The following is a 25,244-nucleotide window of genomic DNA, read 5'->3' as shown; positions in this document are numbered from 1 at the left end:
CCAGGGGGGGGTTGTTACCATATACATGTGGTAGTGATGTGTGTGAACACACTAGGACCGCCGGGGCATTTTTTCCCTCTTTAGGAGGTTTTTTCCCCCGTGCATTGGATATACGCCCATCACTCTAGGGCTATCTATCTTTCCATTGCACACTAAGGAATACACTCTCTATTGTGTGCCTTGAGCTTCCTTCGTCTTCTCCAAGCTGTGTGTGTTTCTCTGCAACCCTAATTCCAACATTGCAACCATATTTTACAGCCATATTTGCAGACTTTTGTTGATGCAATTCGAGCCAGTTTAGGGCTGATTTGGTTGACATTTGCTACTCATTGTTGGTTGCTCTTTTGCGAGCATTATGGCTGATTTTTCATTTGACTTCTAGCGTTATGGTCTGACACAGTTTGATGGTGTAGATTTTGTTGCTTGGAAGGAGCATATGCTTGTTGCATTGGCGGATTTGGGGCAGGATAAACCCTTGCGTGGTTTATCGGCGAAGCCCAAGCCTATGCGTGATGATGATTGGTAGGATCTTGATGAGTTAGCCATGTTTACGATTCGTTTGCATCTGGTTGAGTCTGTTGACTGGTAGGTCTCGAGGGAGACTACAACTCATGCTTTATGGCAGAGTTTACATGCTATGTACGTGACATCCATGTCTACAGGGAAGTCTAGTCCCACTTCTATGTCCATCGGAGAGATTGATCCCACACGCAAGTCTCGACGGCATAGAGACTTGGCATGTTGGCATTGTGGACATAGAGGGCACATTAGGCGTCGATGTTTCAGGCATTTGAGACAACGGAGGCGACAGATGCGTGATGCAAATTTGGGCACGACAGATGCTAGTGAGATCAGTACGGTGGTTAGTGAGTATGCTTGTGACGGCGATGTCACATTTACATCTAGCTTGTCTTTAGACGATCTTATGTCTACGGATTGCATATCGGATTGCACATTGTCTTCACAGTGGTTACTAGATTTAGATGCTACATTCCATGTCACGTTGCATCGTGAGTGGTTTAGTACGTTTTCTAGTGGGAGACTTGGTGGTGTGCACATGGCTGATGGTGTTGTGTATGACATTAAGGGTCAGGAGACGTATGTTTGTCCTTGCCCAGTGGTATGAGATTTACCCTGCGTCATGTGCGTTATGTGCCAGATCTGAGACGGGATTTGATCTCAGTCAGACAGTTACGGGATAGTGGATGTCAGATTTCGCTACGAGAGCGAGATTTTGTGATGCAGTTGGGTTCGCTAGTGATTGCGAGAGGTGCCAGGAGTGGTACAGGTTACCCATTGCATGTGGATCACGGGAGAGACGGTGTTGTCTCTGTGATCATGCAGCCAGGTAGAGAGCGAGAGAGCAGGCGAGTCTCTTTTGCTCATGGGTTGAAGGGTACTTTGCATGGAGTGCAGAGTAGTGAACTCGTTGTGCACACAGTTGGGGCACGACTTGAGCAGTCACACAGAGAGGTGACAGAGTCAGACATGCATGCTTTGCTAGTGACTGAGCAAAGCAGAGAGTCAGTTGTGCGAGATACTTCTATGCAGGATAGATAGGTAGAGCGGTCTTGCTCTAGTGAGTCACGACAGGAGGACGTTGTGCAAGAGTCTATGCATACGGAGTTAGAGCATGAGAGCTCTAGTGAGTCACAGCAGATTGAGTGGTCATGTTTGCAGTATATGATTGCAGACAAGGCTGAGACGTCATCGATTATGCAATCATTCCTTTCTATGCTCGAAAGTGAGCATGGGGATATAGTTGTGCAGGATATGTCTTCCAGAAAACACCTAGAGCAGCTGGTTTTCTCTGAGGTTGCACGACAGGTTGATGCATCTTTTGAGGACAGTCAGGAGATGCATGTGGCTGATGCACCTGGTCAGTCAGAGATGCGTATTGCCAGGGATATATATGTTGATGCATGCTCCGTAGAGCTAGCAGGGCCCGCTAGCATTGCATCGGCATTCGGTGGTCTCATGTATGAGATGTTGATCTTGAGACCGGATATCGCAGCTGCAGTGGGAGCATTTGCAGTTGGGGTTGTCAGTCGTTTGTTGATTGATGATGGCATAGTGCACGAGGGAGATATGCAGGTATTGCGTACATACTTGCAGTACGTGTGCGGTACGTCTGGTGGTGTATGGACTTACACAGGAGCACGACAACCGGATGCACACGATCACAGCCAGCCAGTGGGCATCGGTTGAGAGCGGTTTTCTCTTGCCTTTTGTAGTCTTTAGACTAGGTTCTCTTGCTTAAAGGCACAATCGCCTTTAAGTGGGAGGTTGTTGGGGTATAGGCGTTTGTGCCTTGCCCGGCCGCCCAGAGTCTGGGCGCCCAGTGACTTGTATACCTTATACATAGCATAAGTGTATAGGGGGCTGCTCACTCTTTGAGTCTCCCCACCCACATCGTATGTGTGTCTCCTTCTCTCTCTCTCACTCTCCGTCTGTGGTGCTCCCCGATCCCCTTCAATATTTTACGTATACTCTACAAGGGGTAAATGCTTCTCCCATTGTGAGCATTGATCTACTTCTACAACATATGTCTTTAGTAGATCAAGAATCATAAGATTGTCTATCTCACTTTGGCCTGATAGGCCGAAGAGAAATTCAATCTTGTATCTAGATTTTCAAAGAGATTTTTCCAAAAATTACTGCTCATGCTAGGATCTTTGTCTGACACGATGGATGTTGGAAATCCATGGTGTTTGAAAATCTAAGATATAAAGAGAGTTGCCATTTGGTGTGCTTTAATAGTCTTTTTGACAGGATAAAGTGTGCTTCTTTGCTAAACCTATCGACTATTGTCCATATTCTCATATTCCCATAAATAGACTTAGGTAATCCAAAGATAAAATCCATGGATATACTCTCCCATGGTGAATTAGGAATTGGAAATGGTTGGAGTAATCTAGGTTGCTTCCCTCTATCATACTTGGTCTTTTGGCATACCACACATTTTGAAACATATTCTTGTATGTCCACTTTCATGGTAGGCCAATAGAAGTACGTCTCTACTCCTCGAAGAGCAGGTTAAATGCCTCCATGTCTCGCATAGGGAGGAGCATGGGATTCATACATAACTTTCTCACGAAGGGAGTGAGTAACACATAGCCTGTTGCCATGAAGAAGATAACCATTCTGCAAGGTGAATGGTTCTTCTTTCTTCCCCAAAGCAAGGGATGACATTATGACTCTAAAGTCAGGGTCAACAGCATACTCATCTATCATAGAAGATAGATCATTGTGAGTTGCTATAGACACTGCATTGACTTTTGGTCAATGCATCAGCCACTTGATTGTGCTTACTAGCAATGTGAGCAATATGAAAATAAAATTCAAAAGAAAATTTTTCCACCTCATTTGTTTGTTGGAGAGCTTGGTTGCATCGTGAAGTACTTAAGACTTTGGTGATCCATTCGTAGGATGAATGGGAAGGTGAATGATGCCATAATATCTTCAATGTTTAGACCCATCTTGGAACATTAAGAAGGAAGAGATGTCTCTTACTTAGCTGAAGAAGCAAACACTAGCAGAGGTGAACCATCTATTCTTTTTGATTTTGCTTCTACGAGAAGGATCCCTCTCTTGTAGGATGACTTATCCTATTCTAGGCACAACACTCTGTTGTCTCCGTTGTCAAGAGCAACACGACCCTCTCATCTTATTCATGACCCAGATGGGAAGAGCGAAGACGGAGTAGATAGGTTCTATGGGCGACATTGCATGGAAGGCAAGCTATGGTAAGGGCTGAGCGACTTGGGTAGAGACCACTGGCAATAGAATCTTGAATGGCCGATGAACATCCAACACAAGAATCACCATTGCACTGAACCCAAGCGTCCAATCGTGGCACTCTAGGAAACCTACAAATTGAAAATTTTAGTTGCGAATGACTATTTTTGAACGTTTTAACAATATATTTTTCTCCATTTTGTAATTTTTTATACTTTAGATTGAAAATTTAGATCTAAATTTTGCTATTTTTCTCACCTCAAATTTTGATTTCGAGCATCTGTGTGTGTGTGTGTGTGTGTGTGTGTGTGAGAGAGAGAGAGAGAGAGAGAGAGAGAGAGAGAGAGAGAGAGAGAGAGAGAGAGAGAGAGAGAGAGAGAGAGAGAGAGAGAGAGAGAGAGAGAGAGAGAGAGAGAGAGAGAGAGAGAGAGAGAGAGAGAGAGAGAGAGAGAGAGAGAGAGAGAGAGACCATCAATGACTAACATAAGGTGAAGTGATAGCAACATTGGCATACGTAACTTGCAAACCAACTGTATTTAGATATTGGTATTTGGTAAGCAAGGATCTAGCGCTTTTAGACCCACCACCAAACTTGGAATCAACCCTAGTCAAGTGAAGCAAACATGGGAAATATTGTGTTCTTACAAATGTGCATGACTACCATATGAGTGCTTCCAATTTGCAATGCCCTAGAGTCGGAGAGGATGATCGAGGTACCATTGTACGTGGTAATGATTGCACAACTGCATGTTGTGCTAGTAGGTAAGTGATGGGGACCAATGCCTCCAAGGTTTGCTGAGAATCAACCATCCTCAATGTATTGATGTTGGTCAAGGGGATATGAAGGCTTCTCTCCAAATATAGTCTCTTGGATACACATATATGAGGATATGGCCAACAAGACTTATCAAGCTAGCTTTGCATTGTTTGCAAGGGATGCAAGAAGGGTGATTAGCTATAGATGTCACGCATGTCGCACTCAAGTTTACTATGACTGATGACCAAATGCCTTATTAGAATGAGGAAAAAATATACCCTTGCACCACACTTTCTTGGTTCAAAAGCTCAAGGAGTCACTAAGACGCTTTCTATCTAGCACGTCATCTCTTGAATGGCACTATTTGCAAAATATGTTAAATACTGATAGAGCAAATAGTTTCCTCCATTTTTTAGAGTATGTGGAGTGGGAATTTTTCTCTGGATTGAGTCTCCTAAAATGTGCTAATACAAAGCATGAGAAAGCTCTAGGCTTGCACTGCCTTTGATGTCCAAATGTATTGTGCTTTTGATGCTTTTTATGACATATTTTCAACACAAAGTGAGTCACAATGTGCATGTATAGAGAGAGAGAGAGAGAGAGAGAGAGAGAGAGAGAGAGAGAGAGAGAGAGAGAGAGAGAGAGAGAGAGAAGGGGGAAGGAGGTCAATTGTAATTCATCTTAATATCACACCAATTATTTAGTTGATAGTAGAGGGATTCAATAAGAGCGCTCCACCATACACCCTTTAAAGGCGCAAGAGGAGGGCCCTTCAACACTAGCGATTGAGCCCCATAACATGCATGTGCATCGGAGTAGCACACACCGTTTTCCTTAGATGATTGATGGACGGGTTCTAAAGCTACTACCTTTTTGCTAGGGGGGTACCCCTACATGCTCGAAGTGCATTTTGAATAGGTTGCCGATGGTTCCCTTTTGCAAGGCCATCGGCTACCAACAATACCAAATTTTGGGGAGGTTAAGGGCCCTTGAAGATGTGGCTCTCTTTAAATTATATTGGGGGGGGGGGGGGGGGGGGGGCTCTAATAAGATTTCTATTGTTTTTGCCATAGGTAGCACCTTTGCCAGAGAGGAGGGTTTAGGGTTCACATCTAATGTGTAAAGCAATATTTTTCTTTCACAAAGCATTTCAAGCCTTTCACTTTACATGACGGTGATATTGTACTCTTAATGGAAGGCATGTTCAACATGGGCAAGTTGAACATGGGTAGTAACAAGCAAGTGAGACTTGACTACTCTTAATGGAAGGCCTAAACTTGGAAGGAATGTTGTTGATGGGCAAGCTGAACATGGGTAGTCATGGGCAAGTCACCAAAGGCGGCCAACACGCTAGAGGCGGAGGGAGTCTCAATTGGTTCTCCTTGATTACTCTTAATGGAAGGCATGTTCAACATGAGCAAGTTTAGGAAATGCTGGGTTGTTTTGAGCCAATGCAAATCAAGTACGTCTCTCTAAATACGACCACCTTTACTTGCAATTTGAAGGCCTGTGGTACATAGTTCTCTAGAGGCCATGTAGTGGTTTTGGAGCAGGATGAGAAGAAGATAGATGCAAGGTGCGCCTAGTAGTTTGCATGCTTACAATTGTGCATATGTCCACAATCGCCTTAGAATAGAGGGGTAGAGAATATGTGATGTGTGCAAGAGCAAGCAATTATAAGAGTCCCACGTTTTCAGTCCCAGTCTCTAGAAAGCAATGATTACAAGCATCTGCATTGCACATATTATTGCAACTAATTCCTAATTGGGTGGGTTTTTCTATGACCTTGATAATGGGACATATGAGTGTGATTTGTCCTTGGGACCCCCAAGAATCTCTCACATAACCTATTACTCCCTTTTATTGTTCGCATTGGGTGCCCATTTTTTTAGTGCCCCTACAAAATGTGGAAACATTCTTGCTATGTAAACAATAACTGCATCTTTGTATTGGATCATGGTGATTGCGGATCTTTTGCCAAGGTATTAGATTTGGAAGTGTTTTGTTTCACCATATACATAGTGATTGCATCATTTGCAATGATGCTTTCTCTTATTAGGAGAAAGTTGGACTCACTTTTGGGCCTTTTAGTTCTAGAGAGAGAGTGGCGCTCGACCAATGAGGAAGAGGCTAACGCTATGTTGAAAATCAAAATTTTAGAGCGAATCTCGTTGAAAAATAGGAAAAAATAATAATTTTTTTATTCAAATTATACAATGTCACACTTTGAAAGCATAAATGCTACAAACCGTACTAACTTTGTACCGACGAATTTCAAAACTTGCATTGAAGGTTCCGGTATCTACGTTCCTACCCAAATGGTACTCTGAGTAACTCTGCTTCCCTCTCAAAAATGTCTTCCCTTTTCCATATTTGCGCTAACTCTATTATGTGTTCTAGTGCACACCATGACTACCTCTCGAAGGCTTAACACTACAATTGACTTTGTTAGCATTTTTAATAGTTATACTATAGATGGTCACTCATGGATACCATCTAGAATAACTATCGGGAGTTGGGTACTATTGCAGACGAGAAGGAGGAAGAGAAGGCAACGCAATGATTTTGTGGAGGCTTTCAAGGGACAAGTTAAAGAGTTTAAAGTGTGTGCACAAAGCAAGTGGGTGAAAGAGGTCCTCATACAACATGCTTTCCAACATGCAGACTTAAGGTTGCAAACATGTCCTCCTAGTTTTCCATGGCATCGACCCAATTGTAGGGTATTTTGAGCATGTATCTCATTTAATGCATGATTATTTTCAAAGGCTTATGGTTGATATCATGTTTGATATGGTGCAAACAGGACGGACTAGCAATCAATTGAGAGCATAGTTGGGATTTTCGATGCTTTCCATGCATTAATTGGTGAGCAAATGTATCGAGAAGACTGGACAAGGAGCTTGTAGATAATGGAATATTATTTTACGATATGTCATATTTGGAACCCCAAATATCGTCTTGTTGGGGTCCTGTAACTCCTTTGCCACTTCCATCCTTTGACAGCAAGGATTGGTCTTTGCCAGTGTCCCAAACTAGTGAAAGCTTCAGGAATAGGTTGTTTTAGGATATACAGAGTCCCTCGGGTATTCAATTGCTACAAAGATTTCTAGGCTCACTCTATTTATGCATGTTGAAGTGTTTGTAGATTTCTTCTTTGATGAGCAAATAAGAACTACCACAACAATGTTCATTTGCAAATTTGAGAGCTGTTTGGACTTTTTAGATGATAATTGGGATAGGAAACAATCACAAGGCACACTCTTCATTTTGCAAAAGAAGTCCATAATTTGCAAGTACATTATAAGCTCTCAAAATTTCATAGTGATATCATCTTTTTAGTGGGTAGATTATTCCACTTGACCAAGATATAGAGTCTAACTATGAGAACAAACCTTTAGCAATGGAGATGTACTTTCGAGATAGCCTACTTACTTTGATGGACACAATGTCAAGTACAACTCTTGCACAACTCAGGGTAGATCTTACATATGAAGACCTACCACTGATACCAGAAGTGTATGCATTTAGTCTCAACAATAGAAAGGTACTAACTAAATGGATAAATTTCACTTGTCTTTAATGCCTTAAAGATATAGATACTAACATTTTACTCTTCTTAGATTCCAAGACGCAAGGAGAAAACAACAACGTGCAAGGAGTCCCTCTTAATTACACTTCACTTGATTGCTTCAACTGGAAGCTAGGTCACTACACTGTGCATGCAAGGAGTTTTAATGCCATGCCATCCAAGATGTGCACCCCAAAACGATTAATACAAAGACATTTTGTGCCGCTCAAACATTGTTTCAAAATCGTAAACTTTGTATTGTTTCAAGACTTTACACATTGTATTTTTTTCATTCAAAATGTATGCAAAGGGGCGATAATTATTACCCCCTACCCGGGTTTCTACCACTGCCCTCTGCCCCTTGCCCCGATTGCTACCACTGCTCCCCCGCCCTCTCCCTCGGCTGCTGCTCCTTCTCCCTTGGGGACGTTGGTCTCGGGTGCCCTTTCGTGTCGCTTGATTCTTGGGCCTCCTCCATGGCTTCCCATGCATCTTGAACCTGTGAAGCTTCACTGTGTTCTTGCTCTTGCACTGACGTGTAACCCAATCTTCTACTTTTGCGGCATCCACATAATATTGGTTGATTGCTTCTTGCATGTTTCAAATCTTGTTTTGAGTTTGCTCGTACTGCTGCATCAATTAGTTAATGCGGGCCTGTTCAAACTCCTTAGCTCGAATGATTTCCTCTCTCGATCAACTATACACCGAAATTATAATATTTTGGATGGCCATTACAAAAAAATTCTGCACATCATAGGGGTTGTAGTTATGTAGTTCAAGGTCCTATAGATGCGTGATAATAAGAAAGTAAGTAAAGAAGTAGCTTCTTTTCATAAAAACATCACAATGATACAAGCACTAAAACAACACGTGTACTTACATTTGGTACATCTAGAATTTGGCTAAGAAGGAGCATAGCATTAATACATGTCCGCCAGCCACAACTGAAATGATAAGTCTGAGTGGACATGCTGACCCGTCGATGCTGAGCGGCAACACCTAGATCATGTTCTAACAAAATGTGCTCACAGCACAACAAAAAATTCTTGTGGAACTACATACATATTATCTGACTAACTCCTTCCTAGTGGGCTCTCGGTCTACTTCTACAGGCTCATCTATGGTTGGCTCAAGCTCTAAACTGGCGGGCTCCTCCCTCGTGGGCTCTGGCTCTACCTGTGCGGGCTCATCCTGATGGGCTCAGGCTCCTCCCTAGCATATTCAGGCTCCTCCCTCTCTACCCATAATCGTGTGTGTCTGTTGCTCTCAACCCTTGAAGGCTCTGCCTATCGCACTCAAGGATGGAGGGGGGGATGTTAAGAATATCCATTGTCCTGGTTTCCCCGGATTGGCACTAGCTAAAGCAGTCCATCGTAGCAAAAATGCAACTTGTGGAGGGTGTCAAAATCCTTGGGCATAATCGTGACATGATGCGCATGGGCCGCGGATATAGCCATCATTGAAGAATTCAATGAGGTAGTCCTCTGCAATCTCCTATAGGCAGAGAAGAGCAATGCTAGCCCATCGCATGCCCACTCTCCAAGGCTCGTGTTGTTGGGGTATAGGCGCCTGTGCCTTGCCCGGCCGCCCAGAGTCTGGGCGCCCACTGACTTGTATACCTTATACATAGCATAAGTGTATAAGGGGCTGCTCACTCTTTGAGTCTCCCCACCCACATCGTGTGTGTGTCTCCTTCTCTCTCTCACACTCTCCGTGTGTGGTGCTCCCTGATCCCCTTCAATTGGTATCAGAGCTATGGTGACCGAGGAGAGCACGACGGCTTTGAGAGCTTCAAGACGATAGCTCACGCGATAGCTCGCTCGCTCTCGACGGTGGAGTTCGATCGTGGAGTTTCACGGAGAGAGATTTTAGCTTGAGGAGCATTGTCTTTGGAGCTTAGGAGCTTGGTGTGGTCAAGCCTGGTCGAGGAGGCGGTTGCGGCTTCCTTGGTGAGAGGAGCTTTTGAGCTCAGTGGAGCTCGTTAGAGAAGTGCTCGGTGGAGGAGAGCTTGACATTCGAGTGCTTGGATGCTGTTGTGGCAGAGCTCTTGCGTTGGACCTTGCATTGAGAGGACATTGCATCACGCAGAGTGGAGGAGGAGCAGGTTCAAGACTGTGTGCAGCTCGTTTTTGCCATTTTCGGGCTCTAAAACGCAGTTTTTTGCGTAGCTCCGTCATACAGAGTTAGATCTACATGATCTAGGAGTCTAGGTCAGGGTTTTGGCACGCTCCGGACGCGATGGTGATGCCTATTTGCTGAAATTATGCTTTGAATTACAGCAGGTACAGCAGCAGGTTTATTTGTGCACTTTCGAGTCCCAAAAACACTGTTTTTGGTATATCTCACACACACGGAGTATTTTCTGCAGCAACCACCAAATTCATAGGTGTACACAGGTTTTTGGATATGCATTTGTCCAGAGAGCCACTCATGCGAGAGTGAGCTATGTTGCCATGGTCTTGGCGGTTTATGTATGCCATATATGGATTTGTGTATTTGTTTATGGCTGAGATTATTTGAGATTTGGCTCAATTTATAGAAGAAACTCTGTTGGATTTTATCCAGGTTCTCGCCATAGCTTCTACGTATCCATAGGTTGCTCTTTGACAGTTTAGTGGTTGAGTTTACTCCCACTTTGACAGGTGATTTTAAGTCATCATTTGGTTGGAGTTTGGAGTCACTTGTGTATGCCCTTGTGTGCCGTATTTCGTATTGCGCATAGCGACAGATCTTGCAAGGTTTTGCGAAATGTTGCTATAGTTATCTGACAGACATTTGGTCATCGATTGAAAGGTATTTTGGCAGCAATCATCACTCACATGTATGTCATTTGAGGTGCCGTTGAGTGGTACTCCGGCAAGAGCGGGTATGCTCATATGTATGACTTTGTGAGGTGATTCCGGTCGAGTTTATTTCCGGATTGGCCATTGTGGCATATATTATTGTCTCTTTGAGGTTTACTGTTGAGATTTTTGCTCCAGTTAGAAAGGAGACTTTGCCAAAATTTTGTCAGATATTTATGCGCGATTAAGTCATATTGACTTGTGATTTTGTGCAAGGTTTTGCACGGTTATTGGTGCAACTTTACATCAGGTTTTGAGTCATATTTTGCAGACTTTTGTTGATGTGATTCGAGCCAGTTTAGGGCTGATTTAGTTGACATTTGCTACTCATTGTTGGTTGCTCTTTTGCGAGCATTATGGCTGATTTTTCATTTGACTTCCAACGTTATGGTCTGACACAGTTTGATGGTGTAGATTTTGTTGCTTGGAAGGAACATATGCTTGTTGCATTGGCGGATTTGGGGCAGGATAAACCCTTGCATGGTTTATCGGCGAAGCCCAAGTCTATGCGTGATGATGATTGGCAGGATCTTGATGAGTTAGCAATGTCTACGATTCGTTTGCATCTGGTTGAGTCTGTTGACTGGCAAGTCTTGAGGGAGACTACAACTCATGCTTTATGGTAGAGTTTACATGCTATGTACGCGACATCCATGTGTACAGGGGAGTTTAGTCCCACTTCTATGTCCATGGGAGAGATTGGTCCCACACGCAAGTCTCGACGGCATAGAGACTTGAGATGTTGGCATTGTGGACATAGAGGGCACATTAGGCGTCGATGTTTCAGGCGTTTGAGACAACGGAGGCGACATGCAGATTTGGGCATGACAGATGCTAGTGAGATCAGTACGGTGGTTACTGAGTATGCTTGTGACGGCGATGTCACATTTACATCTAGCTTGTCTTCAGACGATCTTATGTCTACGGATTGCATATTGGATTGCACATTGTCTTCACAGTGGTTACTAGATTCAGATGCTACATTCCATGTCACGTTGCATCGTGAGTGGTTTAGCACGTTTTCTAGTGGGAGACTTGGTGGTGTGCACATGGCTGATGGTGTTGTGTATGACATTAAGGGTGCAGGAGACGTATGTTTGTCCTTGCCCAGTGGTATGAGATTTACCCTGCGTCATGTGCGTTATGTGCCAGATCTGAGACGGGATTTGATCTCAGTCAGACAGTTACGGGATAGTGGATGTCAGATTTCGCTACGAGAGCGAGATTTTGTGATGCAGTTGGGTTCGCTAATGATTGCGAGAGGTGCCAGGAGTGGTACAGGTTACCCATTGCATGTGGATCACGGGAGAGACAGTGTTGTCTCTGTGATCATGCAGCCAGGTAGAGAGCGAGAGAGCAGGCGAGTCTCTTTTGCTCATGGGTTGAAGGGTACTTTGCATGGAGTGCAGAGTAGTGAACTCGTTGTGCACACAGTTGGGGCACGACTTGAGCAGTCACACAGAGAGGTGACAGAGTCAGACATGTATGCTTTGCTAGTGACTGAGCAAAGCAGAGAGTCAGTTGTGCGAGATACTTCTATACAGGATAGACAGGTAGAGCGGTCTTGCTCTAGTGAGTCACGACAGGAGGACGTTGTGCAAGAGTCTATGCATACGGAGTTAGAGCATGAGAGCTCTAGTGAGTCACAGCAGATTGAGTGGTCATGTTTGCAGTAGATGATTGCAGACGAGGCTGAGACGTCATCGATTATGCAATCATTCCTTTCTATGCTCGAAAGTGAGCATGGGGATATAGTTGTGCAGGATATGTCTTCCAGCAGACACCTAGAGCAGCTGGTTTTCTCTGAGGTTGCACGACAGGTTGATGCGTCTTTTGAGGACAGTCAGGAGATGCATGTGGCTGATGCGCCTGGTGAGTCAGAGATGCGTATTGCCAGGGATATATATGTTGATGCATGCTCTGTAGACCTAGCAGGGCCCGCTAGCATTGCATCGGCATTCTGTGGTCTCATGTATGAGATGTTGATCTTGAGACCGGATATCGCAGCTGCAGTGGGAGCATTTGCAGTTGGGGTTATCAGTCATCTTTTGACTGATGATGGCATAGTGCAGGAGGGAGATATGCAGGTATTGCGTACATACTTGCAGTACGTGTGCGGTACGTCTGGTGGTGTATGGACTTACACGGGAGCAGGAGAGCCGGATGCACACGATCACAGCCAGCCAGTGGGCATCGATTGAGAGCGGTTTTCTCTCACCTTTTGTAGTCTTTAGACTAGGTTCTCTTGCTTAAAGGCACAGTCGCCTTTAAGTGGGAGGTTGTTGGGGTATAGGAGCCTGTGCCTTGCCCGGCCGCTCAGAGTCTGGGCGCCCACTGATTTGTATACCTTATACATAGCATAAGTGTATAGGGGGCTACTCACTCTTTGAGTCTCCCCACCCACATCGTGTGTGTGTCTCCTTCTCTCACTCACACTCTCCATCTGTGGTGCTCCCCGATCCCCTTCACGTGTATCTCTCGTACCACTCATTGAAGGGAAGCCTTGGAATGGCCAATTACATGTGCCTTTCGATCCTACGTAGCTTCTGTAGGGCGCATATGTGTGCCTTGTATTGGTGTCTTCTTGCTTGATCATGCAAGGGCTCACTTGTCGCTCTTCTATGCGTGTCCTTTCCACGAGCCATCTCTACAAACAACATAACAAAAAACTAGCCACATTCTGTGAGTGAATGTCCCTTTCACATAAGGGCTCCAAGCGGCAAACACAACTGCAAGAAGTATGGCCAGTACCAAGTGAATAAGAGCAACAAACACAGTTCTGCCACCCCTATTCACTTGGTATTGACCTTGCCAATTTGAACTACACAAAAAAAAGGATACCTTTGCATTGTGAGGAGATATGCGTCAACAAAGCGAGGCAAAAGAGCATGTGGCAAGTGGGTGGGAGTCCTTGTCATTTTATTGTTTGCTCACTTTGTGAAGGCTCATCTGGGGGTGGGGTAGAATTAAAATGCGAGTAGAGGGCAGGCTAACGCTCGAAGATAGGATTAGCTGCCTCTAAACTTTGGACCATGCGCCTCTTTAATGAGCATCATTTCTAGTTTCATGGCGGTTGGTCGATCGTACTGCATGAGAATCTGAGTCCATTCATTGTGTTTACATTGTTTGTCTTTGTGTTAGGGCAATCCACGTGTCCTTTTGGAGTTACCATTTGGCATCAGACCTCAATCATCGTGGCAATTTGCATCTCCATCTCCAAATAAGAAAAACAGATCGCCCTTGCCTTTGCCTTTTTTGCGATCTTGCTCTCAGACACCTCTCGTGATCTTGATCTCAATTACCTCCAAAGCTTTGAGCCTGTTTTACTGTTGCATTGCCTTTGCCCTTGCCTTTGCCTTTTCGTGATCTTACTCTCAGCCACCTCTTGTAATCGTGCTTTGGTGACCTCAAAAGCTTTGTGTCTGTTACTTGCCGCATCCCCATCGACCTCAATGCCATTGGATATTGCAGAGACAAGCTCTCTCTCTCTCTCTCTCACACACACACACACACACACACACACACACACACACACACACACACACACACACACACACACACACACACACACACACACACACACACACACACAGCTAGCTCTCCTCTACCTGTGTGGTTCACGTCTATGTGCACTTGCATCATGGGGTTAGGGCACAAGAGGAGAGTAGTCATTAGGGTCGGAGCACGGTAATGTTGTTTGTGTCATGCGACACCAAAATCTGCATAGTTACAAATCGTAACAATGGGTTGAGATTCTCCATGCATAATTGTGAGGTTCAAATCATAGTGGAATAATGACCCCTCATCTGATCATGCAAGGCTATGGTTGTTCATTTAATGCTATGTTTGGGTATCATGAGTGAGTGGGCTTAGATAGGCTATGGTCACACGAGGCTTCATTATTAGTTATTGATAACTAAGACAACTATGCCGAGATAGAGTATTAAATAAATAACTAAATCTCTTGCATGGTCATGTGAGGCTTAGTTATTCATTCATCATCCCAACTAACCCTTGAACCAGAGTATTAAATGAATAACTAAGCCTCTTGCATGGTCACGTGAGGCCTCTCAACACACGGGTCAGAACCAGGCGAATAGGGGCATGAATAATTTTTGAAGGGCCCCATTCGCTTGGTTTTGACCCTCTGTATCAAAGGGACATGGGTATACCATGATTGTACCAAGAAAAAAGAGGCCTTGGGGAATTATTCAGACCCATTATTTTCCAGGTTCTGACCCTCATCATGTGACATGTTCTGACATCGATACTTTGGTTAGAACCTGGCGAAGAAGGGCTTGAAAAATCCTTCAAGGCTCTGTTTGCTTGGTTATGACCCTCTGTGTCAAATGGGCATGGGTACAGTGTTGATTGTACTGAGATGATCATGTTGGTCTGAGCCAAGCGAGTATGGGCCTTGGGGGATTCTTCAGGCCCTTACTTGCTTGGTTTTGACTCTTATCACGTCATCGGCTGTCCTAAACAAGCGGGTTAGAACCAAGCAAATAAAGACCTTTAGGGAATCCCCAAGCTCCCTAGTTGCTTGGTTCTGACCCCAAATATCGTTCAATATATAATAGTATCTTTGCCTTGCTATTTTTTTTAGACACGCGGAACATAGTTCTAGAGAGACGGACAATGTAGGGGAGGATACATTGGAGAAAAATTGTACACATTCATATACAACGCCCGTGCTCATCACCGTGCACCAGAGCTATCAAAAATGTTTAATGCAGACTTTTGTATCCAACAGATCATTGATTGCTCAATTAAGTACCTACAAACACATTTGCAATAGTACGAAGTAGTCATTTGTGACAGTTCTTTGACAATCAATGGCATGCGATTTGTGCAACCAGACCGATCTTGACCCTGAGAAGATTTGTGCAAGAAGGTTGCATTGTCTGGAAAAGTGTCCCTCTAATGCATTGCTTGTCAAAGACATACGTCTTAGGCACTCTGGCATTGGGTATGGGTGCCAAGCATTTAGGGGGGCCTATTTCATGTCCTACTCAGCTCATGCCCTAGTGGCACGAGTAGAAGAACCGGAGAGCCTTGATCCATACAACAAAAGGCTATTTTTAAGGGACAAAAGATGCTTGATGCACGCAGGATGCTGCTATTGACAGATGAAAAAGTTCGGCTAAGCGGGGTGCACGTCCTTCTTAATAACATGTTGAAGACCAAATTGTTTGCTTCTACTTTGTCCTAGTCTTCATCCTTCTTAAACACAAGCTTACGGGCATCAATTGTGGCTTCAATGGTAGGGTTTCCAAAATTTTCAACCCCCTTGTGTCTTCAACTTGTGCATGCATATTGTGCATGGTCTCCATACCGTCTCCTTGCTCAACTTACTCCACATCTACTTCTTCAAGTATTTCCATTACATGTGGGCTGATATTAAGCCTTTCTTCTTGTTTCTTCTCTTCATTGTCTTCTTCCACTTTGTCCTCCATCATATATGGCCCTTCCTTTGGGTAAGCTCCCTTGTTGATGAGGCTATGATTACCTTCTAGGCTACTTGCACAAAAGGCATGAGGAAAATTTTCATTATTGAAATCTTTGGCTACTATACACTCACAAATTAATGACTCTTCCTTCTTGACGTCAGCACTCTTCACCTCTTTGATGCTAAAAACTTCTTGGATACATTTGACTAGAGCTGGTTACTTCTATTCAAGTGCTCTGTCTCCCATCTTCATCTCCTTTTTTGAATTAATCTTTGTAAAGAAACATGAAGGCACATTGAGCATACCCCGTTGAATTTGTTGAGCCTTGCTAGCTACATGCAACCTCTCTCTTGAAGTATTCAACTCTCTTCCACCTAGTTGAACAAGATTCACAGCACTAGGCATTGGACTACATACCTTCTCATCCATGACCAAACAAAACTCTGCTTTTCTTTGTAGCTTCCACTATCCTTCCTTTGCAAGGTTAACTACTTATTTAAAACTCATGTGCTGTTTCAACTTCCCTTTTAGACATAGGCTCCTTACCAAATTGTTGAAGAACATCTTCTTTATCATACATGGAAGTATGCTCGTTCCAGCGGTGTGCACATAACATCTCACAACTTGCTAAACCTCCTTGATAATCCCTCAATACTCTCATCTTCTTCTTGCTTCATATATTTTAGCATGCACCATATCTCTTCAAAGTCCTTTGTCAGTGCCATTGAGGGCCATTATTGGGATGTTGGACACCCCCTCCTTATTCCCACAAGAACAAGCCCTATATGTCCAAGAAAAAAATTGGATTTGAATTTTGTGAGGTGGCAACATGTCCACCTCCTCCCCCTTTCTCTGCTCATCAAGCTACCATGCTCTCTCTCTCTCTCTCTCTCTCTCTCTCTCTCTCTCTCTCTCTCTCTCTCTCTCTCTCTCTCTCTCTCTCTCTCTCTCTCTCTCTCTCTCTCTCTCTCTCTCTCTCTTTCTGCTCCACACCAACCCTCTTTCCTTGTGCTCCTTTTGAGCATTTCCATGCATGACATTTGTGAATAGCTTGAGGTCGCTTTGGAGCCATTCAAACGCACACACACACACACACACACACACACACACACACACACACACACACACACACACACACACACACACACCATCACAAACCTCTCTCAACCTCAGATTCTCTCTCTCTCTCTCCCCCGCAATTGTCTTCCTTTGTCTACTCTTTCTCTCTCTCTCTCTCGTTCCTTAAATAAGTAGTTGAGCATTCTTGTCTCTCTTAGCATTCACACACACACACACACACACACACACACACACACACACACACACACATAATCTCAACTCTCTCTCATCCCTTTCACCCTCTCCAATTTGAAAACACATACACATACACACACATACACACTTCATAGAACACACCCACTCTTGGATTCTGTCCTACAATCTCTCTCAAATTCATACATATGCACAAAATTGTATATACATACATACGTGCATGCACACACATAACACTCTTACTTATGCCAATGATTACCATAAGAAATCATGAAAAAAGGATAACCAAAGTTGCAATTGTACCATGTGAGGCATTGAATGGTAGAGCACTCATCCATGCACAACATAATTGAGATTTGGAACACTAGTTGTCTATAACTATTTTGCAAGGAAACCCTAGCTTTTTGAGGAATGGCTATGGAGCATATGGCGAAGAGCATCCCTGAATCAATCTCTCATTGGCCGCACTATTGTGAAAATGTGATATACATAAATTTGTGACTTATATCCTCTCTATACCTTTCTTACTCCAAGTCCTTTTTGGCTCTTGCATGTTTTCTTGTAATCTCCATGAAACATGATGTTTTGTATGTGGTATGGATGTATATAAACTGCTAGCACTGACAACCTCTCTTGCATATTATAGAAATAATAAAATTTCATGTATTTGAGTGAGATTGTTGTTCTATGGGTGTTCAATACTAGCACAATGGGATTGCACATTTGTCGACTATTACATCCTAGTTGTAGGCAATGCTAGGTGGTGCCCCTATTTGCTAAGCAAAGTTGTCCATCCTAGATCCATGAGGCGGAGATGGCAGGGAGGTTGTAGAGTTCATGCTAACCCCCCAAGGGTTTTGACGTTCCCAAACTCATTTCGTACCCCCACTGAGGAGAGCTCTTTCTACCTTCACTTTGCAAGACTGATGACGTCCATGCTAAAGTATGGATGAGTGGCACTAGGAGTTTTCCAAGTGGACAATGGCAAGGAGGAAGAAAGTTTTGAAGTCCTCAAGGTGGTCCAAGGTGGTACCAAATGTATTGTATGTGGCATATATGTACGTACTGTACGTTGTTCCATATAGGAAAAAATTTTATGTACGTAAAAATACGTACTCTGGTAAATTAAACTCAATTTACCAAACTTTCTAGGACATTTCTGATAAAAAAACAAGAGAGGTCAACAACTTTTAGAGACATTTATAGACATGTTTTACAAGACAACCACATACTGTGTAACTACTGCAAGAGACTTCAAAGTTTAGACAACATTGATGATTGAACAAGCATATTAAAGCTCAAATGAGAACTCGTTTGGTCGCCCATAAGTCAGCAAAAATGCATCGAAAATCCTCAGCGTGCCACGCTTATCTTCCAAAAATAATTTTTTTAAAAAGTGCCTTGTACGGATCGTACAATACGTCTGTGTAGTACGAAACGGATTCGTACGTACGTTTTGATCCTACCTTGAGGTGGTCATTGAACTACTATTAACAGGCTACACTGTCATCAACATACAAGAAGTAAGTACCTTGTCTCCCCCACATGTTGCTTCATTGCTTATCCTACCCATAGGCAAGGCTTGGTGAGACAAGGTGTTACCGGTTGTCATCACTACTGCCAACAAGCACACTCTACATATCAATGTTCCCACAGGTGAAGTGTGTGCAACTATTTTCTCCCTTGGCACATGCACTGGAGTTGTAACATTAGTGGGTTTCCAAATTGCCCCTAGCTTCTTTGCAGCTACGTCATAGTAGTGAGTTTCCACCAGAATCGCCAAGTTCCAACACCAAAAGAGAGTGTACAAAGTTTGAAAAAGCTTCTATGGGCTAGTGGGCTTATTGTTTCTCTTTATCCAAAAAGCTAAAGTGGTTTTTAAGGGCCAATTCATTGCCACTATAAGTAGAATGGCATCTTGATTGAGGTGAGCTCAACTATCCCATGTTGTTTGCATCCTAATCATAAAGAGTGTGCAAATAGCATGGGCACAGTGTCAAGAGATGCATGAAGCATTAGATGTAGAAGCTAAGTGAGGAGATGAATCAAAACAGTCAGCCTTTTCCTCAAGGGTGACCTTTTGGTGCCACAATGTATCCAATTTTCAAAGGTGATCTTGGTGGATAGGAGAAATATTTTTTGAGCAGATCATTGATGTTTGAGCATTTATGGGGCAGATGGGTTGCCTCATTGAGATAAAGAAAAGAAGCACCAAATTTTGTGAAGAAGGATTGGTTTATGGCTGGGTTATGGCCACCTCTTACGAAGAAACTTTGGGTCCAGGGGGATTCACCATGGAAAACTTACCACACCATGTAAAGGGAGGGGGTATCATATTTAGGGGGGGGGGGGGGGGGGGGGGGGGGAGAAGTGAGAAAAGGGAACATGAGAGGAAGTTTTTATGTTTTAAAATCATGGCTTCCAAAAGATTCTTCCCTCGAACTTGTGAGTCAATAGCTACAAAGATACATGCAAGAACTAACACTGCTTTGTATATAGTTTATTTGTTGAGGGATGAAATCTATAAAGAGTTTGTATAGATGAAAATTTACACTTAGAACCCAATAAAACTTTATAACCATGGTTTTTGAGTAATTTAGATGGGTCAAAATTGGACCCGGGGGATTCACTATGTAGTTTCGTATGGTATCATGTAAGGAAGAGGGATTTTGAATAGGGGTGCCATAAGTGTATACAATAGAGGTAACCCCCTACTTATTTCTTGATGTCTACCGTAGCTAGAGAGGGGTGGGTGCGTGGGTTGTTGGGGCGGGGGGGGGGGCGGGGGGGGGGGGGGGGGGGGGGGGGGGGAATTGGAGGGGGACTCAAAAATATGTAAAACCTTATCAAAAACTCTCAAAGTTGTCAATTTGTATCTAAAATTTTAACAAAGCCCATAATTGTCCTTGACATACATGAACTAATGTGGACTCCATGTAGAGGATTTGTACATAATTTTTGGACAACCCTTCTTCCCCACCCTCCGAAAGAGCAATGTCCATGTGGTTGGAGTCACGGGCCCCTTTACTATAGTTTAATGTGTCAACCAATACGGTTGAACACTGAGCTGATTAGTGGGCCAAGGTCTAGTGTTCAACAGAAGTGTGTCTCAGCTTACACTCATGCCTCTTCAAAAATAAAAAATGCCACTACAATCATGCCGCTTCAAAAACAAAAAATGCCAGTTGAGAGGAAAACGAAAATGACAGTTTCATTCTATATTTTAAGAAAAATAATATAACAATGTGAAACCTCATGGTGGCCTGCATAATGATTTGAAAATGCAATGTCTACTGCATCACTAGCAAGTCTAGCCTAGCAACAAAGAAGTATCTTCTAATGTAAGCATAGTATTCTGATTGTACAACAGTTATGCAGGGTGCGAAAAGTAGAGCAACGTGCTAACCATAAGAGAGAGTGATCACCACTATGTACTACAAGACTCAAGAGCACGGATAGTAAGACACATAGTGCACCCATATTAAGCAATAATTTTTTTTGAAAAGTCATAATCTTGTCATAATGCATTAATAGTTTCCTTAAAAGATCATGAATTGCTTTAGCTACATGGGAAAACGACATGGAATTCCTTTCCATGAGAATATTTTTACACTAAATTATTCAATATTTTACCCCTGTGAATTCATCCTCTATGGAATTTCTATTCGCCTTTCATACCTTCTCTCATGTCAATTATGTAAACCCTAATCTCCATCTCATCATGTTGACCATGCCTACTACAATCTCCATCATCATCTCTTCAATTTATGCCTTCTACTTTCACACCTTCTCTCATGTCAATCACATCTACTACAATCTCCGTCATTACCTCTTCAACGACTTCTACCCTTGTATCGATTGTCGTGTTTATTTTTACTATCATGTCTACGACCACCACCGCTTTTGTGTTGTTCCTCTTATTTCAACTTAGCCTCATGCTCAAGCTTTTATAGGTAAATTGCCTTGATTTGAAGGTTTTTGCACCTTGAGCAAGAGTCCACTTTTTCCGAATTCAAAATTTAGAGGTAAATTGGCTTGATTTGAAGGTTTTTGCACCTTGAGCAAGAGTCCACTTTTTCCCACCTTCAAATTTTAGAGGTAAATTTCAAAATTTGATTTTAGAGGTAAATCTCAAAATTTGTTGGCCAGTGTGAAGTGTATTGGGTAGGGTTTTAGTTATGCGTGAGACTGTCGAGGTAAACATGGCAATGGTGGGTATTGTGCCCAGATCGGTGGAGAAGGCTCATCGACTTAAACGACGCAGCAGACAGACGTGCATGCACCTCCAGTATATGGGCGCAGGGAGTTGCAGACGCACGTGTGTGCAGGTCTTGCAATTGTCGATGTAGATGGGCGTAGGAGGATGAACACATGGCATCAAGGTGACATTCGTGCATCACAAGTATATTCCCCACACAGTGTGTGTGTGTGTGTGTGTGTGTGAGAGAGAGAGAGAGAGAGAGAGAGAGAGAGAGAGAGAGAGAGAGAGAGAGAGAGAGAGAGAGAGAGAGAGAGGGCATCGCTTACTACAACGTGTCACAAAAGCGAGGCGAACAAGGGGCCAAAGAGAAGCCAGCAAGTGTTGACAGGAGAAGATGGGTCAAGAGGGTGATGGGCTGAGGCAGTACTACACCCTCCACATCAATGAACTGAACCTGCAGTTACCAAACTAGAGAAAGGGAAAAAGAAACTAAAAAAGTGAGGGTGCTGTTTGGTGGTGTTGTAGAAGGATTGGGAGAGCAAAAATCCTGGTAGACTACCCACTTGCCTTTGGCTCACATTGTGTGTACTTTCATGAGATGTTTGGCTTAGCAAAATCCCCTGCACATACCAAAGCAAAGAGCTCAAAAAAGTAGCATTATATCCATGATAGATGAGAGAAACCTCTACACTAGCAAGCTCTACATACATCAACTCATTGAGATAGAATAAACACTATGCGCTCCTTGCCGCACTGTCGAAGCAAGGGACTTGCCAATACACCGTGCGCGAGCCACAAATGGCTCCAAGCACACAACAAGCCTAAACTAGCAAGCTAAAGAGAGCAAAGGGTGTGTCACTCACCTCTCTACGCTCGCCTTCGTGGTGGATTCCTCGCCGCGATGAAGAAGAAGCTGCAGTCGTGCCGCGCTCAACCGCTTCGCCGCCGTCGTGCCTTCGTAATGCTCGATCGCACACACACTCTCCCTCTCTCTCTCTCTCTCTCACACACACACACACACAAGGAGGTGAAGAAGAAGAAGATGGAGATGGAGATGGAGCAAGAGCACTCTTCTATTGCACAAATGAGAGAATGAGTGAATTTTAGGTTTAGTTGGCTTTTATATGAGCTCACCCCATTCACACTTGGGCGACCATTCTTAGCCAACTAACTCCTTGAATATTCCAGTTAGAGTGCGCCTCTCATCGGCGATCACTCTACCTTTCCCTATTGGACCGACAAGCCCGGTACCTGACTCTACCAAATACATAATACGCGTCCGTCGTAGGTGATGGGGTGTCCGTGAGCCGTGAGGGTTAACATGCCCCCCTTCCTGATGTAGATTCCGTCCTTGGAAGCTATTGAGTTGAAGCTGGTTCGTCGAGGTGGAAGAGCATTTGAGATGAATGTCCTTAGCCTTCTTTAGTCACTGCAAAATCAAACAACATTGGCACAGTACTTGCATTCTCATATACAATTAAAAATCACATGCAATTTTAGACAGACAAATTGATTGGTAAAAGAATTTCAAACAATTTGTTAGCAATGAACATTAAATTACAATGTAATCAAATGCATAAACAGATGTAAAGGTAGAAAATTAAACAAGTCTGGGATCGCTAATTTGACGGTCGAAAGGCACTAGAGATCGAATATTAATACCATGGATAAGCTTCTTAATTATCTGTGGTCAATTAAGTTGTTTAATCGCGAGAGCCAAGTATTCATGTTCGAGGGCTGACTAGAGGCTATATCTAGAAAACCTTGGAGTTAAGCTACCATAAAAGGAATTTCTCATGAAATCATCGCCTGACTGATTACTTTTTCTTTGACCCCCCAAAGTCTTTTCACATTGATTCAATTATGATGTGTGTGCTTATTTTGTATGCCTTGGGTTTTTTGCTTTTCAAGAAAAAGCGTCTACACTGGGAACCTCTAGGGCTCTAGTACCATAGGCGATACATGTGAGTGAAGTACCAATTTAAGCAGGGATTTCTCTTCCAGCTTAAAATTTTACATTGTGGCACTTTGATTTTTTGTTTGTTCCTTTTCAGCATTTTAATTTTGTAACTTTGGGGGGTCATATAACACTGTTACCCTCCCCAGGCTCATCACATTAATAAACTCCCTTTATAATACTTAAGCTAAAGGTCACTAGGGTTAAGCCCACTAGAAAGCCCTAGTACATTTCATACAATGCTGCCTAAATCGGATTAAGAACCTAAGTAACCATTGTTTATTAGGAAGGCATTCCCCATGGTATTAAGAGAAGATTTCTAATACCTAGCTTGGTCAAACTAGCTTAGTCGGACTGCTTGAGTTTTAAACCTAGACAACTGATTATGACAAAACATTACATTGAATATTATGCTACCAATCACAATCAAGGCAGACAAACATGGATGCAAAAAGATAAGGGCAATGCTAATGGATATAAAACACCTGTTTGTGTTGATGGTCGCGCTTGATTTGAAGTGTGAACGAGAGAAAGGTTCCATGAAGGTCCAAATCCTATCAATAGCAACACGCTCCTGTACACACTAGGAAACAAAAGGAATACCTCCAGGAGGCACATTAGTGGGAAAAGAGAACTTCGCTAATCTCTCAACTCTAAAACAGAAACACTCCTATCGTACTAATCTTACCTACCCTCCATCACTCAAGTGATGAGGATCAAAGGTGTTTTATGGCATAGGTTTCTGTTTCACTGTGCCAGATGTGACATGTGTAGGTCTGAGTCAATGTTTTGACTTTTAATGTGCATACTCGTTTGCTAATTGCTCTTGCTCTTTATTATTTTTTTTGTGAGTATAAAGCTTTATATGTACATTCCCTAGGATTGGGAGATATAGAGGTCAGGGAGAAAGGTTGAGAGGGAAGCAAGTGAATGATGGATGTCCACAAACACTTCCCCCCTTCCTTGGGTAGATCATACCGTTTGAAATGAGCTTGTCACCCTTTGAAACCAATTGTTCCAGTTGGTAATAGGTGAGGATTTTTGCCAGTAGTTTTCTATTACCCTAGGTGTCTCGTCAAGTTGCAAGGGTGGTAAGGTACTCTCCCAGGATCGAACTTGAAGTGGTTCATCAGGTGATTCTTGAACACTGGGAGGTGTGGATTTATTTGTAGCTTCATGGAGGTCCACTACTATAGATGGAGGCTGTGTAGAAGCTTTTACCTCTATGGATGTATTACATGAGGAGCTAGAAGCTTCATGGGACTCCCCCCTTCCTGAGCTAGGTGGAACAAATCGTTCTTTCTTTGGTACCCAAACTAGCTCGGGAGTGGGTGTGTAGCATTCTGTGATTTTTTTCTTTCCACGATCATTGATTCGTTTTGGAGCTACGGGATTGGGCTCACTTGGGTCAGGTGATAGGTAAGAGCACAATCTACGTTTTGGCACCCAGATTTGATC

The sequence above is a fragment of the Adiantum capillus-veneris genome, chromosome 11, assembly GCF_014529385.1.
Source record: "Adiantum capillus-veneris isolate H3 chromosome 11, ASM1452938v2, whole genome shotgun sequence".
Taxonomy (NCBI): domain Eukaryota; kingdom Viridiplantae; phylum Streptophyta; class Polypodiopsida; order Polypodiales; family Pteridaceae; genus Adiantum; species Adiantum capillus-veneris.
This window is presented reverse-complemented; position numbering follows the sequence as displayed.